The sequence below is a fragment of the Adiantum capillus-veneris genome, chromosome 17 (genome assembly GCF_014529385.1).
Source record: "Adiantum capillus-veneris isolate H3 chromosome 17, ASM1452938v2, whole genome shotgun sequence".
NCBI lineage: Eukaryota > Viridiplantae > Streptophyta > Polypodiopsida > Polypodiales > Pteridaceae > Adiantum > Adiantum capillus-veneris.
The window spans coordinates 30341719-30358262 of NC_140947.1; the positions used below are offsets into that span (position 1 = coordinate 30341719).

At 50.2% G+C, this 16544-nt stretch overlaps 1 protein-coding gene across 1 annotated transcript in view; it reads right to left on the reverse strand.

Annotated features, from left to right (window-relative positions):
* Window positions 1-16544, reverse strand: part of EMB2763 (ribonuclease II family protein) — a 181982-nt gene that overhangs the window by 66843 nt on the left and 98595 nt on the right. The gene's annotated exons all lie outside the window — the stretch shown is intronic.

The window sequence follows — 16544 nt, forward strand, 5'->3', positions numbered from 1 at the left end:
CACTTGATCAAGTCGTGTCCTAAGTTGAAGGCCAAAGAGGCTAACAAGAAAGAGGGTGGTTCCACTGCAAATGCTGGTTCCACTACAAATGCAGTCATTGTTGAGTCTTCTCTGAAAGGAGACTGTATTGCTGATGTTGATGCAGAATGGGCTTTTAGCGCAGAGTGCACTTACAATTCTGTTGTTCATGATGCATGCTTGTCAGTTGCTGCAGATTCACATGTGCGGTATTTCGACAGTGGTGCTACAAAGCACATTACCTCACATCGTGAATTGTTTACCTCTCTCGAGTCTGTCCCTCATGGGAATTCAATCACTTGTGCCAACAATGCCTCTTATCAAGTTCAGGGAGTTGGAAAGATTGTGCTCACTGCTGCTAATGGTAGTTCCTTCACACTTGTTGATGCACTTTATCTACTTGGGATAAAAAAGAATCTATTGTCTGTATCCGCACTTCCTAGACTTGGACTTATAGTCAAATTTGTGGATGACAGATGTACAGTTTATGATCTCAGTTTTGGTGATGAAATTGTCACATCTGGCCTTTTGTGCCGTGGGCTGTATAAGCTCACTTTGTATGACAAGTGTGGACAGAATTGTGCAAATGCTGTTGTAGATTCAAGGGCTATTTCAGATGTAAAACTTTGGCATGCACGTTTTGGTCATCTGAATTTTGCCAGTTTGCTGCGTTTGCAGAAATCTGATATGGTTGCTTATTTGCCGCCTCATGAAGCACCTGTCAAACATGTTTGTGAAGGCTGTATTTTGGGTAAGATGCAGCGTTCTAAGTTTCCAAAGGATGGTTCAGTTCGGGCCACATGCAGGTTGCAGCTTGTGCATAGTGATGTTTGTGGGCCCATGCAAACTCCGTCCTTGGGCAGTTACCTGTACTTCGTGACTTTCATTGATGAATACTCCAGGCATGCATGGGTATTTCTGCTTAAAGCGAAGTCCGAAGTTTTTATGTGCTTCAAACAATTTCTGGCTATGGCTGAAAATGTCTCGAAATGTACTATAGGCACCCTCCGTTCCGATCGAGGGAGGGAGTATATGTCTCATGAATTTAACGCATTTCTGGCTAGTCGTGGGATAAAACACCAATGTACAGTCCCTTATGCACCTCAGCAAAATGGTGTTGCTGAGAGGAAAAACAGGTCACTGACGGAAATGGCACGGTGTATGGTCAAAAGTCAAGCTTTGCAGCATTCTTTTTGGCTTGAGGCCATCATGTGTGCCACTTATGTACTAAACAGGTGTCCTAGGAAAGCTTTGCATTCTATTACTCCATATGAAGCATGTCATGATAGAAAGCCTTCTATTGAGCACATGCGTGTTTTTGGCTGTTTGGCATATGCTTTGGTGCCACAAGTGCAGCGCAGAAAATTGGATGATAAGGCTGTCGAATGTATTTTTGTTGGTTATAGTGCTGAAAGCAAAGGTCACAGGTTGTATCAAAACGTATTCTCGTTTCACGGAATGTAGTGTTTGTGGAAGATCTGTCATGTACTAGAGACAGTAATGTAAGCTCACAGAACATTTATGACACTTTGCTGCCTCTTTTCAGTGGTGGAAATACGAATGTAAGTTCCAATGAGGCAAATGTACAACCTATGGGCGTTTTTGAAAATGTTACAGATCAGCCTATTACTGATGCAAATGTACATGATGTACTTGATGAGGAAAGGGCTGAAAATGAGCAGGCTAGAGGTATGCCAAAATGGCTGGTGCACACTTTGCTTGACAGTAAATTGGATGCACCTTTGTCTAGTCGTACTCGTTCAGGCTCTCGCCATGCATCTTATGCATCAGATTGTTATGCTTTGGCTGTGTCTAGCTTACATGATGTTGAGGAGCCTCTGTCTTTTGATGAAGCACAGAATTCAGAAAATTGGATGTTTGCCATGCAATCAGAATATGATGCACTTATAGCAAATGACACATGGACTTATGTGATTTGCCTCCTGGCAAAAAGGCCATTGGTACGAAGTGGGTTTACAAGTTGAAACGCAAGCCGGATGGTGAGATCGATCGCCATAAGGTTCGACTTGTTGCAAAGGGTTATGCACAGCAAAAAGGCGTAGATTAAGAAGAGACTTTTGCTCCCACTTGTCGTATGACTACTGTGCGTTTTCTATGTGCATTGGCAGCTCATTTTGGTTGGGATGTACATCAATCAGACATTGTTACTGCTTTCTTGAATGGTGACATATTTGAGGAAGTGTATGTAACGCAGCCTCCCAGTTTTGTCATAAAAGGACAAGAGGACAAAGTGTCCAGATGTAAGAAGGCTTTGTATGGGTTGAAGCAATCTCCTCGTGCTTGGTATGAGAAAGCTGACACTCATTTGGTTAAACAAGGCTTTCGTAACAGTCCAACAAAAAGCACATTGTATGTAAAGCGTGAGGGTGATGTACTTGTCATTGTGGTTCTTTATGTCGATGATTTGCTGATCACTGGACCAAATGAGAGACATATTGCTGAATTTAAGACTGCTTTGAATGCTACTTTCAAGATGAAAGATTTGGGGCTGTTGCATCATTACTTGGATATACAATGTAAGTAGTGTGATGGTGGTATTTCCTTGTGTCAGAAAAGTTACATAGAAACATTGCTATGTAACTTTGGACTTGAGGATTGCAAACCTATTGCCACTCCCATGGAAACACGTTTGAAATTGAGTCTACATGATGCTGGTGATCCTGCTGATGTCACTCTTTACCAAACTACTGTTGGCTGCCTCATTTATGTATGCAACATGAGGCCAGATATTCAGTTTGCAGTCTCACAGGTCAACAGATTTATGCATAGCCCAGGGTCTAAGCATTGGCAAGCTGTCAAGAGGATTTTCCGCTACCTTAGTGGCACTTTACATCTTGGCTTGTTTTATCCCAAGGGGGGATGATTGCCGCCAGACTTACATGCTTTTTCGGACTCAGATTGGGCTGGTTGTTTTGACACGCGAGTGTCCACAAGTGGTTTTTGTTTCATGCTTGGCAGTTCATGATATCATGGTTGAGCAAGAAGCAACCTACTGTGGCCACTTCAAGTTGTGAGGCCGAGTACAGGGCAGTCTTCACAGCTACAGTTGAGTGTGTATGGCTCAGACGCCTTATGGCTGATTTGGGTGTTGGACAAGACACTGCCAACACTATCTACACTGACAGTCAGAGCGCATTGGCAATTGCGAGGAACCCAGTTTTTCATGCTCGCACAAAGCACATTGAGGTGCATTACCACTATGTCAGGGAGAGGCTCTCAGCAGGAGAGATCAGCTTGGCTTATGTGCCAACTCAGGACAACCTTGCAGATCTTTTCACAAAGGCATTGTCTCGTGAGAAGCTTGAAGCTTTCCGCAAAGCTTTGGGCTTACTCGCCTTTGTGGATTGATCATGTCCTCAGGGCGTGGCACTTCCCTTTACTCATGTGCTCGTTCACCGCATCACTCGAGGGGGGATTTGTTACCATATACATGTGGCAGTGATGTGTGTGAACACACTAGGACCACTGGGGCATTTTTCCCTCTTTAGGAGGTTTTTTCCCCCGTGCATTGTATATACGCCCATCACTCTAGGGCTATCTATCTTTCCATTGCACACTAAGTAATACACTCTCTATTGTGTGCCTTGAGCTTCCTTCGTCTTCTCCAAGCTGTGCGTTTCTCTGCAACCCTAATTCCAACAATCTCAGAGACAGATCACAAAGTTCTTTAGAGCAGACACTGGACAGCCAGAAAAGCTACTTCCATAGCAAAGCTCACATTCGTCTCACACCAGAGACACACTGATTGACCCAGCGCTTGAGCTGGGGAGATCCAAATGCCCACGACTGCGGAGGACTACACTGCATCGACGGAGGCTGCATTAGACGATTCGGATCACTCTAACCAGGCATGCACGATGCCCGGTCAGACTACTGACCATGGAGGAGATTGATGAGGACCAATGCTTGATCTCCTGTGATTTAGCTATTTAGCTCTCCCAGCCAGCTGCTTACTTTGCTTAGTTCACATCGAGCAGCTTACGATTCCATAGTATTTTTGTTTTGTTACGTTGTTATTTTGTTACTCTGACTTTGTATCAGATCCACCACATTGTAACTTTCTGGTCTCATAGGTCACTTTGGCCTTTTGAAGACGTTAATATAACATTTCATTTCTCTCTCTCTCTCTCTCTCTCTCTCTCTCTCTCTCTCTCTCTCTCTCTCTCTTTTCCTTTTTTTTTGGAAAAAATCAGGGCTGTATATTACTGAGTATAAGATAATCCCCAGCGGATGCCAAAATAGCCTATCACGTGGGGTGTACAAGCTGTATGTAAGGGTGAGAGCCACTATAGTGACAGCTCGACTAGAACAATCTCATGGTGGTCTGTGTGATGAGTGGAGGAGAAACCACCGAGGGGGAGCATAATGCCATGTAATCTGGCTACCTGTAAGTGTGAAGAAGAGTGGGGATCGGGCCCAACGCCTAAGGAAGGCAAAGCGACGAGCCTCGGCTGCTCGAGATGTACCTGAGGAAGAATCCCACTGCCAAATCAGGGTGTGAATGATGTCCAGCCAGATGGTAGTGAGGGTATCCTGAAGGAGCTGTGGAGCCGCACTGAGAATGTGTAGACAACGAGCTCGTCAAACATTCCATAGTGTAATGCTAGTGATGACTGAAAATATTTCATCACGTGTCTGAGGATCCCCTTGCCAAGCAATCTATGGTAACATAGCCAAAGTTCCTCGCCGATAACCAGTCGAGGTAAGCATAAGAGCTGGATCTGTGTCTGAGCCCTCGTAGAAAAGATGCGGTCTGGGCATCCGCATCAACCATCAGACAGATCCCCAAGTGAGAAATCCATGCTGAACACGAGCTCTGCTGAGTAAAAAGCAAAGTGCTAGCCACACTGCATGAGAAGTTGAGCATGACCAAAGATAGTGTGCAGGTGACTCAAGCAGTCGCAAAGGATAGCGAGTACATAACGGATCATGACCCATTGTAGCTAACCAAGTCCCAACTGGAAGTCCTGCATGTGCAATCATCCACATGAAAAAAGAAATACGACGAGCCGCATGTAAATCCCAGATGGCTGACCAAAACTGTTGTAGATAGGCATGGGAGAGACCTGAATGTAACCAGAAATGCATACGAGTGGGCTGCTCTGGGTGATGTCGCATCAATGCTAATCTTCCAATTATGACAGTGTACTCAAAGAATGATACTGGTGCACCAGTGGGGTTAGAGTGAGGCCAATGCCACTCTCTGGGGTCCCAATAAAGCTGAGATAGGGCATGACCCTCCCACACCCAAAGCCTCCAAAGTGCAGCATCAGCAGAGGCGAAACAGGGGTCAACACAACGACGCTTCCCACGGAAGCCAACTACTCGTATGGCCGCCCATCGAGCGCCGGGGTAGACAAGGTGTGGAGAGGTGGTAGCATATGTCAATCTACGATGAATCCCCTGTGAGTAGTCAGTGTCAACTGTGAACAGCATGGTGTCTAAACGAACTAATAAGAGAGTGCTCTGAGCAAAGAGGCCTTCCCAGCCACAATGTGGAGGCATCTGAACCATGCCTCGCATAACTGCATCCCACTGTGAAGGAACGGCGGAGTCAATCTCAAGCAGTCTGTCTGTCACCCCACGACCAATGTTATAATGTTCTACCACAAAATCTGCATCCAGCATACGTGTCTCATGAAACAACCGCATAGAGGCAGCAGGGCCAGTGTCCCAAGCAGCCCAATCAATGAGTCCTCTCTCCAAGCTGACGAGGGGGGGTAACCGAAGAATCAAGAACTGCATCATTCCAAATGAGAGGCTGGTGCTCAATCTCCTCACGACATTAGTGAGGTGATCGTATGATAGCCCGTCGCATGGAAACCCAAATCTGAAGGAGCGATCGGATGAAGGGTGATAGGGTGCTGGTGGACAAGGGAGCATTTGTAAAGAGAAAACGATACCCTGTATGCCAAGTATGACCATCTCTAGTGCCGAGACGTGGAGTCGCAGTGCAAATAGCGGCCTGAAGAAGCATCTTCCAAGGTTCTTGCCCGGGAAAAAGGCCCCGAACAATAAGCTTGGTAAGAAGAGCGCGGCTCTATAACTCTGGATCAATAATGCCAAGGCCTCCTTCTGACCTAGGACGAATAATCGTGGACCATCGAACTCGAGCACGAGTATCAGTAGTCCCATCTGTGCCACTCCATAAAAAGTTCCGCACTAGTCCGCGGAGCTGAGCTATCACACCAGAATGTAGCATCCAACAAGAGGCCGTATACCATATTGTAGCCAGAATGACCTGGTTGGCGACCAATGCACGGCCAGCCAATGACAGATGACGTGAAGACCAATGACATAGCTTCCTGCGAATAGACTGCAGTACAGGTGCAAACTGCTGCTGTGAGGAAACATCAAATCCAATCTGAAAGCCCAGATATCTGCATGTCTGACCCGACTGCAACCAAGTGAAACCATCAGCTACCCCCCAAGTAGGTATGTCATCACTGCCAACCAGTAACCCATAGGATTTATGCCAATTAATGCGTGCACCACTTGCAATGCAAAAAACTTTGAGGGCCTCCCGCATGGCATCAAGTGCAGCTAGCGAATAACGCAACATCAACATAGTGTCATCAGCAAACTCCTGATCTATAAAGTCCGAAGCTGAAGGTACTGGCATGGCCAAACCACGAAATGCATGACTCTGAGCATGAAGAAAATCGGACATAGTCTCTCCTACAAACAGATACACATATGCTGTTAAAGGACATCCCTGACGGACAGATCGAGAAAGCTCAAAACTGCGACTGACACGGCCACCAATAGTAATCGCACTGCTTGCGGTCCTGAAGAGAGCAGAAATGCCGGAGATCCATCTCAAAGGGAAACCCATCCTGGCTAATGATCCTTCGAGAAAGTCCCACTCAACATGATCATATGCTTTCTCGAAGTCAAGGATGAAAAAAGGGAGCGGTTCAGAAGATGATCTGGCCCACTCTACTGCATCATAAAAAGTGAAGATATTATCCAGTATGCATCGATCCATGACAAAGCCAGTCTGAGAAGTATGAATAATATCTGGTAAGAACGGTCGCAAGCGATGGCTGATCAGTAATGCTAATATCTTATAGACCGAAGGGAGTAGAGTAATAGGTCTCCATTGGTGGAGCTGAGTGGTGTCGCCCCCTTTCGGAATAAGAGATATGAGACCTGAACAAAGATCCGGATGCATCTACCCTGATGCAAAGATGTCTTGACAACCGCGAAGCAGTGGTATATGCAATACATCCCAATAAGTAAAAAAGAAAGCTCTAGTGAGGCCATCCTCTCTTGGACAGGAGGTTGGATGAAGACTCTCGATAGCATCATGGAGCTCTGCAAGTGTAAAAGTTGCCAACAAGATCTCTGCCATAGTGTCTGTACAACGGTGTCGGGTGTGATGCCAGATTTGTTCACGGGCAAGTAAAACCTCAGTAGTGCATACATCAGCAGTGAACAATGTCTCAAAATAATCGGCAGACATATCAAGAATAACATCAGGATATAGATGTAGTGTCCCCTGAGCATCACACAAAGTCCGAAGGGTGGCGCCAGGAGGGCGCTCTTTATGTGCAGCAAAGAAGTCTTTATTCATTCGATCGACTTTAGCTATCCAATGAGAGACTGAAGCATGATGAGTGAACTCAGACCTAGCCTCCTGTATGCGACGAATCTCCTCTGTGAGCTCTGTCTGTCTAGCAACGAGATAAGCATCCTGAGGCCACTCCTCAAGCAAGCGCTGAGAGGAACCAAGAGGAATGTGAAGATCAGACTCGCGTACTCTCTCTCTCTCTCTCTCTCTCTCTCTCTCTCTCTCTCTCTCTCTCTCTCTCTCTCTCTCTCTCTCTGCACTTTCTCTCACAGTGTCCACTCTCTTTTGTTTTGGTCATTGCACAATCTCTCATTAAGACAAGGAAGGCTCTCCCTTCCCTTCCAATAAAAGGAACCTTGAGCACGTATTGAGCACACATCCTGAGCATACATCATCATTCACTTCCGCTGCACATTACACTTCAGGACATGAAGGAGGTAACTCGCCTAGCAAGCCTTCACAGAAATACTCAGCCTGGGCTTGCAAAAAAACGTGCTGTTCCTTTTCAAGGTCTGAAATATTTGCCCTTGCTTATCATTTAATTCTTTCAAGAAGATCGAGTAAACAAAAAGACTGGATTTTATTAGTTTGGAAACGGTTGAAGCCGATACAAGTGAAACGGACTCGCCCTTTAGTTTTACATCAAGTACAATTTCTTTGCCTTCTCTCATCCTCAAGATGGCTTTCCTTGCCCTATAATCGACCACGACGCTATTCTTACGGAACCAAGGGATTCCTAGGAGGACGTCACACCCTTCCAAAGGCATGATGTAAAAGTCCTCGTGCCCTAAATATCCCTGACAATGCAATCGAAGTTTGCCAATGACAGGTGTAATGGCAACATCCCGTCTGGGCGCCACTAGAACTGTCTCGGCTGGTGGCCTCATTTCCTCGGGCGTAATTCCAAGTTGAGCCACCAATTTGGTTGAAATGAAGTTGGCCTTGGTTCCTCCATCAAAGAATATAAGGGCTTCTTGGTCGCGCACTTTTCCCCATGCTCTGCAAAGTTTAGTACTGTCATGGGGACGGGCACCACGTGCCAACGGAAAAGAACAGACTGAACGACTTTAAGCACTTCAAATAACACTGAACTAAAAGAGATGCACGCCACACAAGACACGGAGTGGCGGAATTCCACCCCGAGAGAGCACTAGCCCTGAACGTTGACGCCCATTTCGGTATTTCTTTCTATTGCTTGAACTCAGTACAACGCCAGTACTCCAATCCCTGCACCACCACGCAGAAGCATGCCAAAGAATGATCCCTTGGCTCATATTTAAAGGCCCTTGGCCTCTCAAATGCAGTTACATGAAAAGCATCAAACTCTAAAAGCATCTAGCCTCCAAAAAGCAGCTCGCAATTTCAGGGATTTCCGTACAGCCTGGCATGTCATCATCCACCAACGTGAAACGCGCAATTTCGTAAACCTGCCATGTCAGTATGTCAACGCAAATTGCGGGGTGTCCATACAACTGCCACGTCATCAGTTTCTACGCAGGGTTGTGTGTGTAGTCTTGCTTTGTTTTAAAGTCTTTAGGTCCCCTGGCCCCATCGAACGGGATTCCATAAGTTGGTGAAAACTCCTCTTTGAAAATAGGCCACTCAGCAAGACTTTGCAAGTAGGTTAAACTTCTTCTACTTCTTCACTTAGGGTTTACGTCCCTTGCCAGGATCTGCAGATTGGTTCCGTTCTTCAGTGGCTTGACACATCAGCGGTTTGTGACATCCCCCCTTCTTGAAAGAAGTAATCGTCTGCCATTGCAACATATCTGCAAAACAACTCAAGTTAGCTCAAAAATTTCCGAGGGACAATCAGTTTTCTCATCCAAATTGGAGCTCTTGCCATTGGCTTAATCCAATAAGGAGTCTCATTCCATATTAGAACTCTTGATATCCTGGGTCGTTGGTTTCCCAAAAAAATCTCATCCAATAAGGAGTATTCAGTGGTTGGCACATCACAATGCAACACGAATGCTGACATATGCATGTTACAAGACATAGAAACATAAAGCCGTCGATGAACACTCCCCCGCAAATAACCATCCAGGTCCGGGCCATGAGCTGTTCATGATTCCCTCATCACTCCTCCCCCAAAAAACCTAAAAATGTCCGGGCCATGAGATATAGATGCATTTTACAACCAAACGCCCCCCACACCATAGCTTGTGTCCTTTGGAGGTGCTGAGAGTAACCATTGTGCTCAGACTTCTTAATACTCCCCCCTAAATAATCACAAGGGTCCGGGATTCTGTAGATACTTTACATATTTTGGATCCTTTGAATACCTGAGAAGTCACCTAGCACAAGTGTCCACTTGCAGTTGTTGCTGACTTTTGCTCTGTCAAGAACTTCTACCACAGGCTTGCCCTAAACATCTTCCAATCTTCTGAAGAGAGCTTGTCGTTGTTAAGAGTGTCACAAGGCAGGCACCACATGCCAATAGAAAAGAACAGATTGAACACGCTTTTAGCACTTCAATAAAAACTGAATTGAACTTCTACCACAGGCTTGCCCTAAACATCTTCCAATCTTCTGAAGAGAGCTTGTCGTTGTTAAGAGTGTCACAAGGCAGGCACCACATGCCAATAGAAAAGAACAGACTGAACACGCTTTTAGCACTTCAATAACAACTGAATTGAAAGAGAGAGAGAGAGACGACACGCGATATGGAGCGGCGGAACTCCACCCCAGAGAGTATTGGCCCCAAACCTTGGCGCCCCTTTCGGTATTTCTTTATATTGCATCAACATGGTACAAGCCGGAAAATTTGGCTCGCTACTGCTGCTCGCCCCCCCCTTGCTTCGCCATCGCTACCCCCCCCCCCCCCCCCCCCCCCCCCCCCCCACACGCTGCCCCTGCGCGCTAACCTCTCCCCCCCCCCCCCCCCCACCCGCTGCCCCCCCCTGTTTTCGCGCTGCCCCAAAGGCTGCCCGCTGCCCTCCTCTCGCGTTGCCATCCCCACCCCATCCCCCCGCTTGCTGCCGCTTGTGCACCCGCACATTACCCGGCTGCCCTCTTCGCCCTCGCCGTCCCCCCATCCCCCCCCCCCGTCCTCTTTGCTCCCGAAGGTCTTCTGCACCTGGCTCGGCAACGCTTTCTCTTCGGACAAGTGCTTGGCGTACTCGTTTGCAGATTTTCTTCACCGCCCGCTTCTTCGACTCAGCAGTAGACACAGATGGAGGCTCCAGCTCCACCTCAAAGGGACTCGCCTGAAGCCCCCTCGCCCGACCCCGCTGAGCCCACCATTCGACTTGCTCTTACGCCGGCAGAGCAAGCGAGCCTTGCCACAGAGGTAGAACGCTTGCAGGCGACTTCTGTCATCTGCAAGGTTCTCGGCACTCGTCCCAGCAGAGGAGAGCTGCGAGACCTTCTCCAGGCCCGCCTCCTCGCAGAGGTGGGCAAGATCTTGCGAGGAGGCGGGCAAGATCTTGGATGTCCAGATTCTCGGACGGGGGTACTACCAGATTGAGTTCGAGACTTCCGAGATGGCCTCCAAGGTCATAGCTATGAGTCCATTGGCCATCCGAGCAGCACGCGCCCACTTTCGACAGTGGCGACATAGTTTTGACCCGTCTTCGGATGTGCTAGTAGAGGAGGCGGACATCCCCTTCTCAGTCTGCTTTCCGGGTTTACGGAGGGAGTACCTTCCACTTCTCTCCAGGATTGGCTCCGCCATCGGAACTGTCCTGGAGACACCTCGTACGGCAGCATCAGTAGCTGCCAAGGCGGCTGGCATCCCTTCAGTTCGAGTTTTGGTCAGAGATACCCACACGCTCCCGAAGGTCATCCTTCTGCCTTGGGTGAGTGGGGGTTGGTTTAGACAGAGTGTGGAGTACTCGGGTCTCCCGAACCAGTGTTTCATTTGCAGACAGATGGGCCACCTAGCGAAGGCCTGTCCACGGAGGAGACCACGACCTTCACCCCAGCCTTAGCCCCAGCCTGCCAAGGCTGGGCCGCAGCCACAGCCAACGACACAGAGCACAGATTCAGCGCCACCCTCCGAGCCTGGGGCTCCAGCGGAGGAGGAGGGGTGGCAGCAGGCCCGTGGCCGTCGACGCCAAGGGCCACAGTGACAGCCTAGCACTTAGAGTGGCCCCCAGGTGCCTACTCAGCAGCAGTGGGTTCCCACGGGGAACCGCTTTGGTCCTCTTGAGCAGGAGGAACCCCCTACGCCAGCCTCCACCTCCGCTTCACCCTCGCCAGCCGCTCCTCCTTCCGATCTCCCCTCCTCCTCCTCATGCCCTCCCCCGCCCTCTGCTACCGCTCACTCCCCACCTCGCCCCCCCCCATGTCTCTGCCGCCCCACCCCGCTTCTCCTCTCCCCCGCCCCCCCCAGCCCCTTCTCCCCCTCCTCCTACTTCAGTACCACAGTCGGCTCAGGAGACTAGACCCTTGCCGGCGGCCAGGAGATCTCTTGGCAGCGCCTTCGCCACGAGTCACCTAGCGAGAGAGGGTCAGCCCTTCATGCGGCCCCCACTGCAGATTCAGACATCTCCTCTTGCACCTATCCCTCGTGGTTTGACGAGCTTTGACCTCCGACGCCGCTGGGATTTCTTCGATTACGGGTTTACTCGTTTTCTTGGCGATTCCGCAGCAGACCACGAGGCAGCCTGCTTCAGAGTCCACGCTTTGTTCCTCGCCGCTAGGGGGACAGAGGCCTTGGACTCAGCAGTTGGTTTCTCCTTCCCCCTCTGTGGCAGGACTGAGACAGAGTGGTCCCTCGACTCAGTGGTGGGATGGTTGCATACACAGGTTCTCGAGTTCTCTCACCACATGGGAGAACTTGGCGTTACAGATTTGCTGCAGACTTTGTGGCCACTGGCCAAGTTTGCGGTGACACCCCCAGATTCAGCAGGATGTAGACACATTGTGGTGTACTTTTTTGCTGATACGCAGTGCTTGCCTTGCTATGTATTCATTCATGAGGACTCCTGGACAGAGGAGGTTGCTTTACGCACGGCTCGCTCTACTTGGGCTTGGACCAAGCACTCACTGCAGTCTCGCCTATCTAGAGGACGCTCGGATGCGGATTACTCCCCATCCAAGCCTGCTTCGAAGATAGCTCGTCTTGCTGCTGCGGCAGCATCTGTTCTCTCTCGCTCCCCATGAGGATCGTCTCGTGGAACGTGCAGGGACTCGGTGGGCCCCAGTTTCAGCGACAGCGGGGCCGATTGCATCAGGAGCTTCAGCGATGCCTTGTGGGAGGAGAGATTGATCTCCTTATGCTTCAGGAGCACCATTTGTCTGAGAGCCGCATTCGGCGATGTGGTCAGATTTTGCGTGGACGCTATGATACCTTTTGGTCAGTTGCTTTTGGACCTGGAGGCATCCAAGGTGGGGTATGTATGACTATTGCGGACTCATTACAGCAGGCCATTGTGGGCAGAGGGATTATTGTACCAGGCAGGGCTCAGTGGATTACTATGCAGGTTCAGGGTAGCCTTGTGGGTTTCCTGAACATCTATGCGCCCAATGTGGCCAATGCTCGTGCAGAGTTTTGGTCACAGATTGTTGAGTCTTTGCCGCAGGTTGACCAGTGGTGTGTAGGAGGGGACTTCAACATGTTGGAGGACCCTTCTGACAGAATCGGAGGCAGCCATGCTACTTTGCATGGAGTCGAGTTAGCAGCTTGGGAGAGGTTTTGTATGACGTTGAGGGTCTCGGATACATGGCAGCATTCTGGCTTTGTGAGGCCTCCAGAGAGTCTTGCCTTCTCTAGATCGGACCGCAGAGTGGGAGGAGTGAATCTATCGCGCATAGATCGCTTCTACACTAGTGACCACTTCAGTGACTTGGGGGGATCAGTGGGCATCCTGGCAGGGACATCCTTCTCGGACCATGCACCAGTGATCCTCACAGTGGCAGACAGGCAGAGGAGTGGGAGCACGATGCTTCGCATCCCAGAGTGGGTCTTGTTGGACTCAGCACTCAGAGAGAGGGTCGAGGCTCTATGGACAGAGGGCATGGACAGCCAGGCTCCACCTGCAGACAGAGTGGCCTCAGGCCTAGCTCAGCTCAGCCACTTCTTTCTCCAGGAGTCTTTGGCTCGACGGGCTGCAGCGAGAGAGGAGGAGCAGCGTCTCAGACGAGGCATTGCTTCACTACAGAGGATGCAGGAGCAGCATCCAGACAGTCCATGGTTGGAGGAGCAGCTACAGCAGGCTCGACAGGAGCTTGCTCGCACAGAGGAGAGGCGCCATGAGCTTGCCTTCCACCGACAGGCATCTCAGTGGACTCAGGTGGGTGACAGAGTGACAGGTGTTTTTTTTGAGACAGTGGGACCTCGGCACTCGCATGCCAAGGTCAATCAGTTGAGGAGACCCGATGGGTCAGTTGTTTGCGAGCCAGAGGATATGCGTGCAATTGCTACTGACTTTTACCGTGAGCTACTGTCGGCTGAGCCCGAGTCAGAGAGACAGGATGCATGCAGGGAGCAGGTTTGGGCACAGATGCCTTGTCTTGTGACTGAGGAGATGCGGCAGAGGCTTGAGTTACCTCTTCAGCTTGAGGAGCTGCACACGGCTCTTAGAGCCCTCCCTCGTGGTAGCTGTCCAGGTGAGGATGGGCTGACTTTCACCTTCTTCTTGGAGTACTGGGACCTGCTTGGCCCAGATCTTTGTAGTGCCTTTCAGTACATTCTGCACACAGGAGTGATGCCGGATAGCATGAGTGAGGGCCTGATTTACCTCATTCCAAAGGAGGGTGGCTCCTTGGATGAGATTCGACAGTGGCGTCCCATCACCATTCTCAACTTAGCCTACAAAATTCTTGCCAAGGCTCTGAGTTTGAGGATTCAGCCACTTTTGGAGAGCCTTATACATGGGACTCAGACAGGTTTTGTCAAGGAACGCAGTATCCTTGACAACATCTTCACTTTTTGGGAGGCTTCTGCCCTTGCACGGCTCCGTGGGGAGGACCTTGTGATTCTTCTTCTCGATTTTGAGAAGGCATACGACAGAGTTGACTGGGACTTTCTAGAGGCTTGGATCAGAGGGGTGTCAGTTTTGTACAGACAGGCCCACAGTCAGGGGCTTTTGGCAGGAGGTAGAGGTGAGCGCTTCATGCTCACACGATCGGTCAGACAGGGTTGTCCTCTTGCCCCCTATCTCTTTCTGTTCTATGCGGAGGCGATGAGCAGATTTTTGGTGTCACAGCAGGTTGGGTTGAGGGGCTTAGCACTCCCTATATGGGGAGATGAGCTTCTGGACGCTGAGTTTGCCGACGACTCAGCCTTGTACTTAGAGGGCCAGGAGGCCAAATTACACAGATGTGGGCAGGCTTTGGAGACCTTCTGCTGTGCATCGGGCGCACTGATCAACTGGAGAAAGACAGTGGCTTTCTCAGTTGGTAGTGCTCCTGTGCCAGATTGGATGCCAGGAGAGGGTTTCAGGTGGATTCCTCCAGGGACTGCAGTTCGGTACTTGGGTTGTCAGGTTGGTTTGGATTTGTCCCCCGAGTAGCAGATTGCTCCTCTTCTCCTGTCCATCAGGAGAAAGCTGTTACATTGGAGCTCAGCACGACTTTCGCTGGCTGGTAGAGTAGTAGTTGCCAACCAGGTGTTGTTAGCGACTATGTGGTACATCACTTCTTGTTGGATCTTCTCGAGTTCTTGCATCAGCCAGGTAGAGAGGCTGATCAGGAACTTCCTTTGGTCTGGTCGCGACACTCAGATTGCCTGAGCCAAGGTGGCTTGGTCGGTCATCACACTTCCTTGTTCTCAGGGAGGGCTTGGGATCATTGATCCAGCACAGCAGAGCAAAGCCCTTCTTGGGAAGTTCGTCGTCAGAGGACTTCTTCCAAGCGAGGAGCCCTGGAAGGAGTTCTTGTTGCAGAGGCTTCGTGCCAGGGTGCCTCAGGCAGGAGGCCCTTGGCAACCTTCGACCAGATGGATCTTTACAGAGTTGCGCCGAGTTGGTTTGAGCAGGAGACTGGAGGACTGATTCGCTGTGAGTTTGCTTCGGTCTTGGGAGCTATTGCGGCGTGGCCTAGAGCAGCGTCAGCCGACGTGCACGGAGGAGCGCCTACGGAAGCCCCTCGTCTGGAACCCCATGGTTAGCACTCAGAGAGGCCACTTGGTTGGGAGTAGGCCTCATGTTTCTTGGGGTCCCATGGCAGCAGGTCCAGCGCGCTCTCTAGGTGACTGGCTAGAGTTCACAGGTTTGTCAGAGGAGGTGCAGGTTGTCCAGCTACAGGGCATGAGAGGGGTTCAGAGCATGTGTCAGGACATCTCAGAGTCAGTTCCAGCTGATTGGCTCACGCCTCTCGAGCCAGTAGCACCCCGGTGGATGGGAGCCTTCACACGACTGGAGGTTCTCATTTCAGTCAAGGCTTGCTCAGAGACTGTCCCAGCCTTGTTCTTTGAGCCTCAGGGTGGGGGACGATTACAGAGAGTTGCAGTAGAGGCCCCGCAGGTAGCAGAGTGTTGTTTCCAGAGGATCCGAGTTGTGGGCATCTGTGGGAGGACTTGCGTCATAGACCCTGACCCAGCAGCTCTTGAGACAGGACACTGGAGGCTATGGGCTTGGGAGTGCTGTCCACTGGCACGAGTACAGTGGGATCCTGGTGAGTGGCTATGGAGGGACCCATTCTCTTCTGCAGACCGCCCAGGAGTCCCTTTCTTTCAGTACACTGTTCGGCTTGGACGTCATATACTTGCAGCACAGAGAGAGGCCCGCCCCGCTGCAGCACGTCATTGGCAGGAGGAGGGTCTCACAGTTGAGTTCTTGGCAGCTTTTTGGCAGAGGCTGTGGGACTCCAGACAGCCGAGGCGCGTCACCTTGTTCCAGTGGTTGGTTGCACACAGAGCCACAGCAGTAGGGAGCTGGCTTGTACATAGTGGTCTCTCGGCCGCATGTACAGCCTGTGACCAGTTGGTGGAGAGTCAGCGACACTGTCTTTGGGACTGTCCCTCGGCCCAGCAGGTGTGGCTACG